The sequence below is a fragment of the Macrotis lagotis genome, chromosome X (assembly GCF_037893015.1).
Source record: "Macrotis lagotis isolate mMagLag1 chromosome X, bilby.v1.9.chrom.fasta, whole genome shotgun sequence".
Taxonomy (NCBI): domain Eukaryota; kingdom Metazoa; phylum Chordata; class Mammalia; order Peramelemorphia; family Peramelidae; genus Macrotis; species Macrotis lagotis.
Window position 1 is genome coordinate 363,952,598 of NC_133666.1, and position 12,159 is coordinate 363,964,756.

The 12,159-nt window shown below is 32.6% G+C and overlaps 1 protein-coding gene across 1 annotated transcript in view; it reads right to left on the bottom strand.

Moving 5' to 3' along the window:
* Positions 1-6,319, bottom strand: part of CDH12 (cadherin 12) — a 597,774-nt gene extending 591,455 nt beyond the window's left edge. Inside the window, exon 1 of the mRNA XM_074199467.1 lies at positions 6,142-6,319. The gene's annotated coding sequence lies outside the window, so the exon portion shown is untranslated. The remainder of the gene's footprint in view (positions 1-6,141) is intronic.
* Positions 6,320-12,159: the final 5,840 nt, after the last annotated feature.

Below are 12,159 nucleotides of genomic sequence, written 5' to 3' on the forward strand. Positions count from 1 at the left end.
TTTCCTTTGGAGGAAGGAATGTTTCATATGTATTATGTATATTTTATGTTGGTTATAAGGTCCTAATTGTCAAAACAAATTGAAGGATGACTGCAATAAAAAAACAACTAAAATACCATATATTAGGGAAGATTGAAAAGGTGTTGGGGTGGCTTATCATTTTCTATATTTACATATATTATTTTGAATTATAACATTTTAGGGTTAGTATTTTTTTATTTATGTAAATTGTGTTTTAAAAGGATTTTTCACTGGAAAATATATAAAATAGACATGTAAATCATTACTTATATAAAGAAGGAAACATCACAATACCTGTGTAATCTGGAGACATGGATCTGATTTTTGACCTGTCACTTTACCACTTATGTAAGTTTGCATATATCTTTTAAGTGTAATTTCTATGATTTGCATAATTTTTAATTTGCTAAATAATTAAATTATAGTTTGGGTACTTTAAAGAATATAGTTCTATTACCTACAACATTTACTTTTGTTGTACTCCTTAGTCCTCAAACATAATTCTTTTAAAAAGGGAATTTATAGGACATTTAATCTAATTGAGGCACTGAAAGTTTAAGCAACTTGCCAAAGATACAAAATCTCTGGCAGAGATGTAATTCAAACTCAAGTCTTCTGCTTACAAATCCAGCACTCATTCTTCTCTATCACATTGACTCCTAAAGGTCAAAAACGGTGGTAACTAGTCAATATAAAGGTGAGCAATGGGAAGGAGGAACATATTAGGGAATAGAAGTATCGCCGCAGAGGGAAAAAGAATAAAAGTCCTATGGAACAATAGAAGGAATATAGATAAGATATCAACATTGAAAAACTCTAAATAGTCCACTGAGAACCATTAAGTTTTCTGATATTCAGATGAATACTTGTTTTAAGTTTTATTTAAATTATGTATGTATGTAAAAATACAACATTTTAATCTCCTTACTCAATTTCCTATTCAGTCAATGTACTTTTTTTTTCCTTAAAGAAGTGATGTAGTTTCACTGGAAAACTATGCAATTACCATACTGAAATGGAAGATTGCCAGCATCATTTCAATTCAGTTCAGAGCATGCTTAAATGTTTTTATGTTATGTTTTCCTTAAATATAAATTGTTATAAGAAATTAAAGGTAACTTCAAAGTTTTTTAAACAAACCAAAAAAGAGAGTCAAATATATATACAAAAAGAGCTTTGGGCTAAAAATTCATGTCATTCATGAATTTTGTTTTAAGTTACATGATTTTATAAAAACAGAGGTTGAGGGTATTGGAAATGGTGGATATAGGGTGGGTTATTATATGAGTCAAAATTTAGGACATTATACTCTCACTTGACTATTTTGTGATTAGCAACCTTGGCAACAACTATTCTCAGGGAGATTTGATCATAAAATTAGACAGTGGTAAATCTTTTAAATAAAGATAATTTCTAAGGAATCTTTAAAATAAATTTAAAAACTTGGCATATTACAGATAAACCATCATCTTTATATATGCTATTTTGGTCTAGCTAAAAAGATAGGATTATGATTATTGATGCTTAACAAGATATCCATCAAATGATTCTTCTGTTACCAGACTATCTTACCTACCTCTCCACCAACAGAATGTGAGAACCTGAGGGACACATTTACACTGTTTTTTCTCTCTAAAATTAATCTCCTTCTGTCCCATACCACACACACACACACACACACACACACACACACACACACACACACACACAAACCTTACTGACATACACACTCACTTTTCCTTTCAAATAAATGAACTGTTTCTGATCTCTAGAGTAGGTAGTTTCTTAAGAAACAAATCTCCTTCTATAGACAATCAATGTCAGCAGAGGCTATATTTCTTTAGCAGTGATCAGAGAAGACAGATTTCTACTCAGGATAGAGCTTCCAAATGGGAAGATGTTTTTCATTTCTCCAGAGGGGTTAGAGAAAACTAATATCAGATAGTTCCCTGGTTCATGAGCACCATTTTGGTTCACAATATTTTACTTGTCAGTACCAGTTTTACTACTTTAGAGTTTGGGTGTTAACAGTACTCCTACAGAAACTGTTTTGTCTTAACTTGAGCTGTAAAATTATGCCACAATAAATACACTGAATGGTTAGATTGTACAGTGGACACTGTTGGGCCTGAAAACAGAAAGTCTCATCATCCTGAGTTCAAATGTGGTCTCAGACACTTAAAAGTTGTATGACTCTGGATATGTCACTTAACTTTGTTTGACTTAGTTTCCTCACCTATAAAATAAACTGGAGAAGGAAATAGCAAAACATTCTATTATCTTTGCCAAGAAAATTACTAATGGTCTCACAAACTATTGGGCACAACTGAAAATGACAGAACAACAAGTATAGAAACTGGTGAAACAGGGAAACAAGTGTAACATGAGTCCCACCCCCTCATTCCAAAATAAAAACATGATATAATTGTTGATTTTATTTTATCATTTTATTATAAAATTTATTAAATATTATAATTAATATTCTTTCACTTAACTTGTAATTTCATGAATGGAGAAAGACCTTTAGGTTAAGCACTAGCATCTCTGAAAATTTTGACCTTAAGAGAGTTGCCTTTTGAAAGACAAAAGGTGTAATAGATGGATAATTGACCTCAGTCAGAAAGATCTAAGTTGAAATATTTCCTCTGATTCATAGTCATTGTTTAACTTTGGATAAATCATCTAACCTCTCACTCCCAGGCAACTCTTTAAGTAACTAGAAGACAGGATGAAAATATACAAAATTTACACCTCTCCTGTGTGTGACCCACAAATAATTCAACTCTCTCTTACAATAGTGAGAAGTCACTGGTAGAGATTATTTAAACTTTACTGTGGTAAAAACAGGGTAGACAGACCATTAAGAAATAAATGAGAAATTAAGAATAATTTAGAATGGTCTTTGGAATCTTGTCAGCACATGGAACTCAAAGCAGCTATCATGTGTCATCAAAATATGGGTTATAGGAAAACAATGGAAATAGAAATCACCCTGTGTACACAAAGGAATGTTTGGGGATAACAGAAATATAGCCTTGTTTATTTTCCATCTGTGTTTTCTTTATCTCCTTTCTAAAATGTAATTTTCAGCTATATTCCATTTCTTTTCTAATTCTGTGGTTGCCCATAACCACTAACCAAGCATTGCTTTTATCTTCCTATAATCACAAATTGTTTCACATTTCAATATAAGTTGTATTATATATATATACATACATACATACATACATATATATATATATATATATATATATATATATATATATATGTATATACTTTTCCTTTGTGTCATTTTAACTTGATAGTGTGTCACCCCTCTTCTCTTGGGGAAGAAAAAACAACTTGAGTATTGGATACTAATTTTCAATAGAGATTGCCCAGATAGCAAACTGCTTTTTCTGTCAGTAATAATCAGAGTTTGCTTGAGGCAAAGATCTGAACACCAATCTCATTCAGAAACCAAGAACAAGTTAAGTGTATGTTTGTGTCAAGTACTGAGGATAGCAAAATCATATAAAAACTATTCACTCTGTCTTAACCATGAAGAAAACTACTGAAAATAACTTTTAGGACTCTGGAGTTATGTTACACTATCATGAGGAAATAAATATCAAAGTATTCCTGAATTTCTTTGGAAGAGTTCATAATGGTGCCACACAGGCACATGACTATTCTTTATAGAAGGTGATAGCCTATCTAATGACTGGAGTTGAAGCTTGGCAAACTATATTGCCTCCCAACATCAATTAAACCACTGCTGTTTCACCATTAAAATTTCATTATTTCAGGTTTCAGTGCCTATATATATATATATATATATATATATATATGCATATATATATACATATATTTTCATTCATACATATATACTCATACATACACACATACACATATACATATATATGAACAACAATGGATCAAATAAAAACTTTGCCTGCTACATTTTGACCTATTACTGAGTATCTTCTATCAGGTTCTCCTATTATTTTGTAAGTCAATAGAGAGTTCCAGTTTTGTTCTTCTCCTTGTGAAATACGATTTATTTTTAATAATATGGAATACTCAAATCATAGCCAGTTACATAACATGTGGTAATTCTATCATGTTATTCCATAGAATATGTGACTGTGATGTTTTAAACTTGGAGCCCCTTACAAAAAGAAAAAATATTTTAAGAAATAAGTAAATTTATAATCAACCAACTTTTCATTGTCAATACTATTGCATCAACTTTCCAAAGAATCAATGCTCAAAGACAACAACTAGAACAATAACTTATACACTTTTCTGTCAAATTCCCCCCCTGAATGAGCTAAGAAACAATATCCCCAGGGAAAAAGGATGACAGAACCAAATAATACATGCCCAGGGCTTTAGATACAAACATACAGACACACCAACTAGTACAAACCAGTGCCTGTGGGACTCCTGAAAATGTCTTATTCCTGTGGGGAAGGAATTGGAAGTCAGTAACATCATCATCAGTCTGAATGCATTGCCTGCAGAATTGCAATGCTCTCCACTGTGACAGAGCAGTGACAGCCAATTAAGACAGCCAGCATTTGACACTTTCTAAAATGTCCCAAATCCATATGTATGATATATATGGAAGGTGATAGAAAAACACTTTGAAAGACAAGGGTTCCCTGCTATGGAAAACTCAAGGGGATGCTTGAAAACTCCTATGCACTTATGTGCTTGCTTTCTTCTCCTCTCCTAAACATATACATCACCCTGGTATTCCCATCCTAGGAGCATGTGAAAAAGTTTCAATATAGAATTGTATTTATGTATGTATGTATGTATATAATGGTAGGATTAAAAATTAGGATTAAATTTAATCATTATCAATATATTTTCATAAATTAATTAAAATAGTAAAACAAAAGCATGCTACTTCATGAATCTTCATTATGAAGAAAAAGTGTACTAATTTTATAATAATAATGAAAATAATATTAATACATAAAGTTACATGTAGCTGAAGTATGTGTGTGCTTTATTGTAAAATGCATTGATTGCCCCAATTAAATTTACTATAAAAGAGCTTACTATTTCTTTACAAATTGAAAGGTGAATAGGAGAGGTGCTTTAATTCAAAAGGGGATGAAGTTATGCCTATTTTCTCCTTATTTTAGGCAAAACTTTTTTGGGGGTAGATACGGAAGAGGATAAAAAGGTTTGTTGCCTTAAATTTCCCAGAAAATTCCCTTTATTATACATGTAAAATTAACCTTGGGTTTATGAAGGCTAAGAAACATCACAAATGTGAGTACTCAAGCTTCTTTTTGAAAAACATGCTATCTTGAAATCCAGTCCTATAAATCACTTAATATTCAGTTACTTTTCTTTTTCTTCATACATAAGCATTTCAGCAATCAGTTCATTTCTTTTCTATAACTTCCCTTGGCTCTGTCTCACCTTCATTAAAAGTAAATCTCTAGCTTTTAATCTAAGCAAACATTCATACAAGATTACTTTCCTTTTGACAGCTAAAGATATTTTTTATGTCATTCAAATGAAAAAAAACAATTTTTCTAGTTTTTTTTATTCTCCTTAAATACATAATGAAAACTATTCAAAATCATATGTCTTAAAAACCTTCACAGAAGTCAAACTCATTCTTTCAGTGATGTTGCTAACCTGTAAAATCTTACAGATCCTTGAACTCAACATTTTCAAAATTTCTTTCCAATTTATTGAACTTTGGAACTCGTAAAGCAGGAGATTTTGTGATTCTTTATGAACAAAGCAGTACAATCAAAATCAAGTTACCTTTGCATTCCACAAATCCCTAAACAGATGATTTAAAAAAGGTAAGAGAGAAGAAAGTGTCTCCCAACACTTTTTCATATTTCCCTTTATTTCCCTGTGAACCCAAGGTGATACAATTTCAAAATATCTGAGAGTTCCCAGGGAGGCATGTAAAAAAAAAAAAGATCGCTGTCTAAAAGCCATAGTTCTCATTGTGGGACACTTGCCTGTAAACTCAGCCTTTTACTGCCACAAACACATTCACTTGCTGCAGTGCAGAATGAATGTCAGCTTAGTCAGTCAGAACTTTCAGTGCAGAAATTCAGCCTGATGCCGATGCAGTCACCCCGATAAGGAAGCACTTACCTTAATTGAAATCTTGCCTTTGATAGAGCTGAGACATCAGTCAAATGAAGCTTGATTGGGGCGGGGGTATCCTAAGTTTTCAATCAACACCCTCCAGGTACCTGCATGCTGGGCTGTTTTTTTCCTGTTTATGTTGAACTCCTTGCTGGCTAAAGGAGAGAAAAGAGATAAGCTGAAATCCTCAGAGGTTCCCAGTGAGTAAGTGAGGACCAAAGCAATGTTTCTTAACATGAGATTCTCCGCAAACGTGCTTGGGTCTGGAAGACCCAGTAACTGCTGTGATAGGCTCCTGTCATGTCCCTTGAGCTGTGGGATGATCATTGACCTGATTAGCACTGAACACTCCCTGCATGCAGGGAAAGCACCGAGAGGATTGGTGGGTCGCAAGGGAATTGGAAAAGGCACCAGGGCCACTTGGGAATCTTGTCTCCTCCAGACTAATGGATGAACTGCAGCCAAGGCTATAATTTCTGAGGAGGTTACCCACGATGTTAACTATGTGAGGACTTAAACAAATGTGCCTTCGCTTGCTCTTTCTTAAGGTGCAGATACAGAGTACAGCTGGGCAATTAAGAAACTGGGGAAGCTGATTTGTTAGAGAAACCTCAAAATATTCAGCACTTACACGCAAAAGGTTAAACGGGGTTTCTTGCCTGCGCCTTTGACCCTAGAGACTGATGCTTACTTCGACCTCTACTTGGATAAAAAGAACTTAGTGAGCTTGTCGTCTTAATAAGGACAGAGATTTCTGTGCTATAAAATGAAGGTAACAGAACAAAGTAAATATGGAAATTCTTCACCTTGACAAAAATATATCGTATGACATATATAGATATATGTCATATGACATCATTTATATATGTATATATTTAAATATATAGGGCTACAGGATTTTTTGCTTATTCTCCAAAAAAGAATCTCTAAAAATGGAGACTGAATTGAACAGCAACTAAAGAAATGATTATATCAGTTCATTAACTCTTTCTGATTTCCTTCATAATCATAATTGAACCTTACTAACTTTCTCCCTCCTATTATTATAAGGAAATCTGTTAACATTATAAATTACACTAATCAAAATAGTGTTTCATGGGATCCTCTAAAAATTACACACACAATTAATTTCTGTAGTAGTAACCACTTGCTAAACAACTATCCCACAGATGACCTTTTGCCTTTGTCATTTGACAGCTCCTTAATATATTTTAAACAGAAAGTTACTAATTTACTTATTATATATGTTTCTTTAAAAAAAGAGGAAAGCAACTAAATGTAGGAGTACCAAATGGTTAATTTTTGTTGGTGCTAACTTTAACAAGAGAAAAAATAAAACCATATGCAAATAACATAAAAAGAACAGATGAAAAAAGTCATTTGCATGTCTTAAGGGTGAGAAAATTTCATTGCCAGAAAAAAAATTGGAGGATGTCCTCTCAGAATGATGCTGAAATGTTCAGCACCTCTATTTTTCCAAGTCAGTCACACTTGGGACATATGGCATTCCCTTGGTAACACTATGTTTATTGATGTTGCACACACACACACACACAGAGGCACACACACACAGAGGCATGTAAACTATAGTTTTATTTCTATGTTTGTCTGTATCCTGAAATAACTCTAATTCAAAAGGAAAATCACTAAAATAAACTTGCCGTATTTATTACAAAAACTGGTTACCTCAAATTTCATAGGATTCATCATAAAAAGTCTTTATCATTAAATTTTCTTGAAAATTGTTTAATTGGGCCATCTGTAAAATATAAAATCTATGATAACCTGGAAATTAAGGTAAATGGGACAGATTCTTGAACTTGAAGTTCATGTTGTAATCTTGAGCATCTTGAGGAAGTAGGGCTAAGACAATTTAACTTACAGATGAGGTCTCTTGCTCCCTCAGCTGGCTGATGTTGGGAGCTGTATGGAAGAAATCCTTTCTTCATTGGGCCCCTACCCTCCTGAATAGAAGAAACTAGCATCTTTTACTTCTCAACAGGAGAACCATTATCCAATTAAAGATTAGCATTAATGAGTTCCACTTGAAAAATGACTACTTGAAACCTCCTCCACCTCACAAGTGAGGCATCAAAAACATAAATAGTAAATAGGAAACATGATTAATACTCTTTATAAGATTGTGGAATATCTTTGATAAAATAGTGATGAAAACAAAGTAGCTTTAATATTTTATGGTAATTATGTAAATCTATGTATATACATTCAGATATACATGTATGGGGTATAAATTGTGCTTTACACACATACACACACATACACACACACACACACATATATATATATATAATCATATATATGAATAGATGCACAAATATATCTATAATATGTCTGTGTGTGTTTGATCAATTTTGGCTAAACTCTCCAAGCAGTCTAAGGTCTTATTTGGGAATGAATTTTTTGAAAATTATTTATCTTTTTTTTAATTGGCTTCCTTTAAAAACACCTGCTTTTCTTTCACTTTCAACCTTCAAGAACCGTACTTTACAGCTAAAAGGAGTGCTAATTTCACTAATCTCATTCGCTTTATTTTGCTGCAGATGGCAAATTGCATCAGGTAAAACATCTTTGACTTGATGTAATTTTTTGCTGTAAAGTACAATTCTTGCAGGTTGTAGGTCATGATAATACCAGGAAGAATGTATCTAATGTGACTCATTTGAAAATTAGTAAGTCTCCCTGTTGAGACCTTTAAGACTTTTAAGTAGTGTGAGTTTAATGACCAATGTTATTATAATAAACATTGTGGAAGAAAATAATTACTATAGCAAAAAAGGGACAGGAATCAATACTCTCTCTCACACTCAATCTGTGTGTGTGTGTGTGTGTGTGTGTGTGTGTGTGTGTGTATGTGTGTGTGTGTGTATGTGTGTGTGTGTGTGTGTGTGTGTGTGTGTGTGTGTGTGTGTGTGTGTTTCTTTCTCTTGGTCTTTCTCTTCTCCTCCTCCTCCCTAGACTTTGAACATTTATTTTCTGTTATGTGCTAGGAACATGAATATACATGGGAAAAATTTTCAGTGAATGACTTTGGAACTCTTTGAATCTACCTGAATTGAATGATTACTCTGATTAATGATCTTTTCACATCAACTTTGTTAAAACTTATTTTTGCATAGAAAAAAAGGTTAAACACTCAATTTTATAATACATTGACAGTATCCAATTCAATATACAATATTAAAGTAGTGGAAAGTAAGGAACAAAAAGTGAAGAGTAATAATGAGTATGCCTTTCAAGTCAGGTTATTGTATTGGCTTTACCAAATAACAGAATAGAAAATTAATACCCTGAGTTGTAGGATTGCATAGTTTTGTCATGTTACCTCTAGAGTCTTGTACAATTTCCTAGTACTTAGTAAGTTAATGCATAGTTATTGAATTAAATCAAGTTGACTTGCTGAAAGCAAAATAAGGATGATGGGAAATAAGAAAATAAAATTTCTAGATCTTGGAATAGAGATGCAAATACCAAATCCAATGTCTCAACTATAACTAAATAAAACAACTCATTAATAACTTTGGGTTGTGTAGGTCTTTATGTATACTAATTTATTTGATATTCAGAGCATCCTTGTAGAATATTATTCTACAAAAAAAAGATTTCAGTGATTCTCTCCATCTTCATTTACTTCGAAGGGAGAGATGAGAAAAGGGAGGGAAAAACATAACAGATGAAACTGTCTTGAGAGCCTTATCAGAAGCAAATAAAGATAAATCATGCTTGGTTAGATTGATATTTCAGTTTTACCAAGCACAGAACTGAGATATCAAAGTTCAGAAGATGATTTTCAATCAGTGGGTTTATAGACTGATTTCAAATTTCAATTTGAAGTTTTAAACAAAGCCACACGAGCTTTAAAATAGCTTAAGAAATGAGTATAATTTTTAGATCATATTCATAAAAATAAATTTAAGTGCTACTCATTTCTCATGATTTCAATTTTTTCTAATCAATAAAATCTGTTTTCAATAATTCTAGCTTTGCTAAAGAACTTCACATTCATTTGATTCTTAAAGACTTTTTTAAAAGTTTTTTAATTTATTTAAGGCAATGGGATTAAGTTACTTGGCCAATAGGCAATTATTAAGTGTCTGTGGTCACATTTGAACTCAGGTCCTCCTGACTCCAGGGCCAGTACTCTCTGCACTGCACCACTTAGCTGCCTCACATTCATTTGATTCTTAAACCAACCATCTAAAGTAGCCAGGGAGGAAGTTTTAAGTATCTGATGCTGGATTTGAACTCAGGTCCTCATGAATCCAGGACTAGTGTTCTTTCCACTATGTAACCTAGCTCCCCTTGTGTCTTGATTTTTTCACATCACCTTCAACATACTTCCTCTAGAGTAATTTTTCCCCTTTCTGTCCTATTATTCCATGTAATAGGTATGAGGTAGTACCTTCAAATTGCATTTCTGCCGTCAAAAGATAAATTAGAATATTTTATCTTATGACAATGGATTAGCTTGATTACTTTATCTGAAAACTTTATATCTAGTGATCATTTACCAATTGGAGAATGGCTCTTATTTTTATAAAATTGACTCAGTTCTCTATATATTTGAGAAATGAGGCCTTTATTAGAGAAATTTACTTCTGAATTTTTCATAGTCTCTATTGCTGTTTTTCCTCCTGTCCTGTGCCCCCATTTATTCTATTTCTTTCTCCTTTTACCCTTCCTTTCCTCAAAAGTGTTTTGCTTCTGACCACCTCCTACCTCAATCTACCTTCTTTTCTATCACACTCCACCTTTTCTCCTCACAGTAACTCAATTAAGCATGTTTGTTAATTCATCTTGGAGTCAATTCTTATGAGAGTTAAGGATCACTTGCTCTCCCTCACGTCCTCCCTATTACCCCAAAACCCCTTTCTCTTGTCTTTTATATGTTAGATAATTTATCCCATTCTACCTCTCCCTTTCCCTTTATCCTAGTGCATTCACATCTTACCCCTTAATTTTATTTTTTAGATATCATCCCTTCATAGTCAACTGTCACCTGTGCTTCTGCCTATATGTATATGTGTATATATATATATATATATATATATATATATATATATATATATATATATATATATATATTCTAACTTCACTAATCATTATCCTCTTTCCATGTAGGAATGTGATCTTTTTAAATTTCTAAGGATTTATCTTTCCTATTTACCATTTTGTGTGTCCTGTGAGTGTTGCATTTGAAAGTCAAATTTTCTAGGCAGCTCTAGTCTTTTCATTAGGAAAGTTTGAAAGCTCTATATTTCATTGAATCTCCATCTTTTCCCAAAGAGTACATTCAGTTTTTCTGGGTGGTTGACTTTTGCTTGTAATTGAAGCTCTTTTGCTTTCCAGAATGTAAAATTCCAAGCCCTCCAACTCTTTAATGCAGAAACTGCTAAATCTTGTGTAATCTTGACTTGATAACTGACTTGTTTCTTTCTTGCTTCTTGCAATATTTTGTCCTTGACCTGGGAGCTCTGGAATTTACTATAATATTCCTGGGGGTTTTGGAATCTCAGGTATTTCTGGCAGTATTCCTTGACAATTTTGTGAAAGATGATATATAGGTACCTTTTTTGATTATGGCTTTCAGATAATTCAATAATTTTGATATTATCTCTCCTGGATCTTTTTTCCAAGGAGATATTTTACATTTTTTCCATTTTTGTATTCTATTTTTTATGGTTTCTAGATTTCTCAATGTCATTGGTATCATTTGAACAATTCTACTTTTTAAGTATTTGTTTTAGTGAATTTTTATGCTTCTTTCTTTTCCCCATTTTCTCAATTCAGATTTTCAAGGAATTATTCTTCTCACTGTATTTTTGGACCTTTATTTTTTATCATTTGACCTAGTCTCTTTTTTAAGGTTATTTTTTTCAGTAATTTTTTGTGCCTTCTTTAACAAACTTTTTTATATTTTGCAAGGCAATGTGCTTAGTGACTTGCCCAAGGTCATACAGCTAAGTATTAACTATTTGAGACTCCATTTCAACTCAAGTCCTCCTG